Source organism: Dreissena polymorpha, chromosome 1 (genome assembly GCF_020536995.1).
Source record: "Dreissena polymorpha isolate Duluth1 chromosome 1, UMN_Dpol_1.0, whole genome shotgun sequence".
Lineage (NCBI taxonomy): Eukaryota > Metazoa > Mollusca > Bivalvia > Myida > Dreissenidae > Dreissena > Dreissena polymorpha.
The window spans coordinates 123,452,885-123,459,242 of NC_068355.1; positions in this window are offsets into that span (position 1 = coordinate 123,452,885).

The following is a 6,358-nucleotide window of genomic DNA, read 5'->3' on the forward strand; positions in this document are numbered from 1 at the left end:
TCATGATGATTTCCGAAAGTAGGTATGAGCACATAGTCGTAAGAGCACTTGAATACGTGAGTTCGCCCATGAACACATGGTAAGGTTAACTAAATCTCCGCGTATGACCTAATATGTGTTTAAAACGGCAAACAATATCCAACAAACGAATGAATATCAAACATAGTATGTGCACTGATGTGGCTCTGTAATTTCTGTTTGAAAAGTTTATTAAATGTGCAAAATGAGAAAGCACACATAAGACCGAACTTCACAGATATCATACGGCTATTATGCTGTTTATATACCATAGTCGCTACAACGTTTACAAATAGCAGGTTCGAAATAATTCGTTTTCTTTACACTCATGATCGCGTTGAAAGTTAATTATACACGTTTCAATTCGCAATTTATTTACTGAATCACGACAAATGTCAAAAACAATACAGAAAATGCATAGATGTTTCATTGATCTATAAACATATAATGGATTGAAAATATCTGATTTTAAATTAACGTTTTCAAAGTATTAATAAATCTTTTCCCCAGAATATGCTGTCCTATTTATAGCTGAGATTCCTACACCTTTATCAATGATAATCAGCGAGGTATGCAGATTAGAAAAATCGAGCTATTTCAATCGGACTGGTTCGGTCTTTTACATAGGTCGCCATTTTGAAGATTTTTTTCATGGTATGACAACTTAGACGAGCTGCTTTGCAGAATCGTCAAAAAGTGTATTTAAATGACCGAAATTATTTAAAATAAACATTACATCATTATTAATATATAATTATTGCATACATTTGAGCTTGACATCCATAACGTCTAATATTATATACAATGGCCGTACAAATAACCTTTCTTATTGATATATCTTGTCCAAGTCCACATATCACACATTTAATACGTACATTTAATGTATATACAGGTATCATACGTGTAATTCTGTGCAAAAAGATTTGTATATTTACGTTGTAATAGTGTGCTAAATATAGAAAAACAAAAATAAACATGTTAAGTACCATAAACTAATAACTGTGTTTAGTTTTCTCAAAAGTTGAATGCTAATAACAAATTTTTATCATGTATCGGTAAGCGCATTTTTGTTATTGCTTTGCGAGTAATAGTTTTTAAGAAACGTATACGCGTTCAAAAAATAAATAAATAAATAATATGTTGAAGGAGATTTAAAATAAAATCATGCTTTAATTTGCGCAATGCGTTCTGCCACAACCCTTTAATTTTTTTTGCAAGAATATTAAATCACAATGTTAAAAGCAGCAAACAATATATACTCAAGTTATAATTACCCATAGCAAAATTAACGTAGATTTCAATAAGCAGGAATAAAACCAAAACGTGTATCCGATAATCCAATAATAAAAGACACAGTATGTGAAGCTATGTCAAGTGTCACTATCGCGTCGAAATTTTTTATGAAAATAAAACAAAACAAAAAATATTCGGAACGTGGTCAGTGTCAGTAATAGACCCCCATGCACATAAAATAACGTGATTGTAATTTATGGCATACATTAACGGTTAAACATATGTCACTCTTGGTTAATAATGACAGGTAGTTACGCCTTTCAAAGGAAAGAAGCTTGTCGGCAGACGGCGCGCGAATAGCGACCCTTGACAGGTACAGACGATGGAGCTGCTGTTGGAGAGAATTATGCGTTCAAATATACACTCTAAACGTGCGCCCTTTCATAAATGTCACAACGGAACGGGCGTCCTGTCCTTATACAGTACAATATTGCGTCACAAACATAGTGATTAAATTTTGTAAAACATTCACGAGATTGCTGTTAAATGTTTTAAAGACAAGAGTTCCGCGGTCGGAGATGACCGCATTGAAGCCGGATTTTTGATTTAAATGACAGGAAAGTACCTTTCGTGTTTTTGTCAATGCAATACTTAAATTACTGAAATATTGTTCAAAGGTCAAAATGAAATGTAAGTACTTTTCCAGTGGTCATCTTCTAGTACTGGCCAATCTTTATTTCAAGTTTGAAGACTCTAGGTACAAGCATACCAAAGTTATAACATGAAATAAGAACTTTAACATTTTTACATTCAAGGTCACAGCGACCTTGACCTTCAAATGAATGACCTTGAAATGTCCAGTGGTTACTTACTAGTTCTGGCCAACCTTCATGTCAAGTTTCAAGACTCTAGGTCCAAGCATACCAAAGTTATATCAACTTTAACATTTTTATATTGAAGGTCACAGTGACCTTCACCTTCAAATGAATGACCTTGAAATGACCAGTGGTCATCTGTTAATCCTGGCCAACCTTCATGTCAAGTTTGAAGACTCTAGGTCCAAGCATACCAAAGTTATACCATGAAATAAGAACTTTAACATTTTTACATTCAATGTCACAGTGACCTTGACCTTCAAATGAATGACCTTGAAATGTCCAGTGGTTACTTACTAGTTCTGGCCAACCTTCATGTCAAGTTTCAAGACTCTAGGTCCAAGCATACCAAAGTTATAACAACTTTAACATTTTTATATTGAAGGTCACAGTGACCTTCACCTTCAAATGAATGACCTTGAAATGACCAGTGGTCATCTGTTAATCCTGGCCAACCTTCATGTCAAGTTTGAAGACTCTAGGTCCAAGCATACCAAAGTTATACCATGAAATAAGAACTTTAACATTTTTACATTCAAGGTCACAGTGACCTTGACCTTCAAATGAATGACCTTGAAATGACCAGTGGTTACTAACTAGTTATGGCCAACCTTCATGTCAAGTTTCAAGACTCTAGGTCCAAGCATACCAAAGTTATAACAACTTTAACATTTTTTATATTGAAGGTCACAGTGACCTTGACCTTCAAATGAATGACCTTGAAATGACCAGTGGTCATCTGTTAATCCTGGCCAACCTTCATGTCAAGTTTGAAGACTCTAGGTCCAAGCATACCAAAGTTATACCATGAAATAAGAACTTTAACATTTTCGAGCACGCCGCCACCCCGCCCGCCCGCCCGCCCCCCCCGCCCGCCCGACAACATCAATCTATAAGCCGAGATTTTTTCGAAAAAAATCCGGCTAAAAAGCAATTTATTCCATCCGTCTTTCTTGGCATCCAGATTTAATTGTTTAGTATTTATTACCATAATGGAACTTCATGTGATTGCTTATGCATATGTCAAATAACTACAGTTTTAATTCCCACTTATTCACTTTATGAACGCTTACATAGATTAGCAAAGTGTTTCATTTACCCTACATTTTTTCTGTTTAACCCAGCCTTTCGTGTTTGTGTGTGTGTGTGTGTGTGTGCGCTTGCTTGCTTGCGTGCGTGCGTGCGTGCGTGCGTGCGTGCGTGCGTGCGTGCGTGCGTGCGTGCGTGCGTGCGTGCGTGTGTGTGTGTGTGTGTGTGTGTGTGTGTGTGTGTGTGTGTGTGTGTGTGTGTGTGTGAGGGGGGTGGGTGTTTTGGGCTAGCGATCGATAATGCATTCATGGAAGTTTTCCTCAAGACCCCAGAGGGAAGTTGAAATTGTTATGGTCGTATGCATCGAAGCATCACATTTTATGATTTTTTTTCCGTAATTACTCAAAGTTTAGAACACTCTCAATTTTCGGTTACCTTCGTATTAGACAAAATAATTATTTTTCGTGAATCTAAATTTTCGGACATACGAGTATTCGTCAATAATTAATAACTCTACATTGTCGGATAGTTTATTTTCATATGCTATTTTACCAGAATCGTTCCCTGTTGCCCTTATCTGGTGCGTTTTACAGCCGGATCATTGTATTATAACATGGCAGAAGAGTGCCTTTAGGCAGTGGACTCTTACATTTGCGTTATTGGGTAAATAACTTTGGATACCGGTAATAGGCAATAGTGGGATGTTACGCGGAGTTTTCGCGGCTTATTTTACATAATTACATATTGCTGGTCATAAACCTATAGATACAAAACAGAAAACCAAATGAAGAATGGAAGTGAAATTTAAACATATGAGTCAACCGGCCACACGCGAAGTATCCGTACATATTTTAAATATTTATACGCGCGTTCTTCGAACAAACCTGTTTTAGTGGTTTGTCGGGCATTGCTCTTTGATTCGATTATTAACAGTATCGAGAATCATCGCGCTCATGCTTCATACATTAGGCAATATGGTGGAATAATTCTTGTTAAATTAATTAAAAATAATATTTATCATGGTATTGTTGAAAACACGTAAAGAATCTATTATTGACATACCATAATTATATCGCTGAATATCTTCATTTAACATCTTTTGTGGTCTAAAGAAAATCTCAGTTCACCTAGTTCACCTAGTTCACGGATAGGGTCTATATTGTAAAACAAACTGGCCACGAACTCAGGTCAGCACATAAGCGTCTTCGGACGCAGCGATGACCTGTAAATAAACCCTGATAATTAGCGGGTTGAAATGCAATGCATTTAAGTGAGGCCACGCTTCCACTGCTTTTTATACTTTTACATGTTAACATGTTGATAGGAATATGAAAGTCAGTACTAAAATGAGAACATAGCCTTTAAGTAAAAACGCTGTTGCCTCTGAAAATAAAAGGTGGACGCACAAACTGTATTGATGTCGAGATTGAGTGTAAAATTGTTCTATCTATTAAGCCTTTTCATTAGAGATAAAATTGTTTCATGCTGAACACGCAGTAAAACAGTGTTACAAAGACGCGGACATGTTTCCAATGTTCTGATGGTATGCTCATATCAGCCTATGGGATAACTGAAGTGTATTCATTCTGAACTAGCCGCGGGAAATTTTATTTGAATTTTATTGGACAGTTACAAAGGTCAGGTAAGGTGAAAAGCTGGCGTATACAGCTAACGCCGAAAAACTTAGAATCGTCAATTTTCTACCTTTATTTTAAAGTCAGGATATGCGGCGAATATTAATAAAGAAATATCTTTAAAAAAGATATACGGCGTTGATTGTGGTCGATGTTTATGAACGATCAAAAGTTATCTCTATGAGATAAAAAGTAGCGGATGCCTTTTTTCTGCGCAGTTCTTAGCTACATCATAAGCAAATCAATTACGGGGTGTTGCGCCAGATTTCGTGGCTTATTTTGCTTTATGTGATATTATTATTTAGATATCTATATTTACAGAATAGAAAAACACAAGAAACATGAAAATAAACGAGTGCATATAGGTCAGCCGGCAATACTCGAATCTTATTTAATTGCATAATTATAGTATAGTGAATTATTGTGCTCATGCTTAATAAACTGGTCTAAATGGATAAATATTTCTAATTAATTTTATCAAAATTGGTCCTTATCATGCAAATGTTGAAAACATATTAAAAATCGATGATTGACATAGCACAAAAATATCGCCGAATATCTTTATTTAGTATCTTTCTGATCAAAACAGACTTCAAGTGCACAAAGTTTACGAGACGGCGTTTATATAAAGATTTTTGCAACTGACCGCAAACTGACCTTGATACCTTGCGGATTGGAATGCAATGCATTAAAGTTAGGTAACAATTCTGCTGCTGAAACGACGGCTTTTTTACGCCAACTGTACACGACCAAGGCAACAGCTGTGTCAAAAATATTGATATATCGACAAAGCGACTAAACGAACTATTTACTCCATCAAATAGCATAGATTCCAATTTTTTCCTTCAATGAAAAGATCGCAACCCCTTCTGCGAACTCCGGTGATGAACTGTATATAAACTCTGACTTTCACACACTGGCCGCGAATTGACCCGAAACCTCGCGGGTTGAAATGCAATGCAAGTAAGTACTAAATATGAGAATATAGCCTTTAGTATAAACGCTTTTGTGCTGGTAATTCTCTGAAAATAAAAGGTGAACGCACAAACTGTATTTATGTCGAAAATTGATTGTAAAACTGTTCTATCTATTGAGCCTTTTCATTAGAGATAAAATTGTTTCATGCAGTAAAACAGTGTTACAAAGACGCGGATATGTTTCCCATGTTCTGGTGTTATACTCAAATCAGCCAATGGAATAAATGAAGTGTATTCATTCGTACCTAGCCGCGGGAAATTTCATTTGAATATTATTGGACACTTACAAAGGTCAAGTCAGGGTGAAAAGCTGGCTTAATACAGCTTACGCCGAAAAAAATAATTTCCTTTTACTAGTATTAAACAATTAACGCTAAAGTACATATTCAATAACTAAAGATGTAACGATTAATTATTTTCAGGGACCTATACTGCAAAAACACGCAGTACTCTAGTAGTTACACGTTGTAAAGTCTGACCTATGTTGGTTTAAATAATCTTTTCGTTTGTTGTAAATTCGAACAACTTACGAAACATGTCGCAAACGTCTGTACGATGTAGATTCTCATAACTCTAAGGCCTAGATCTACTG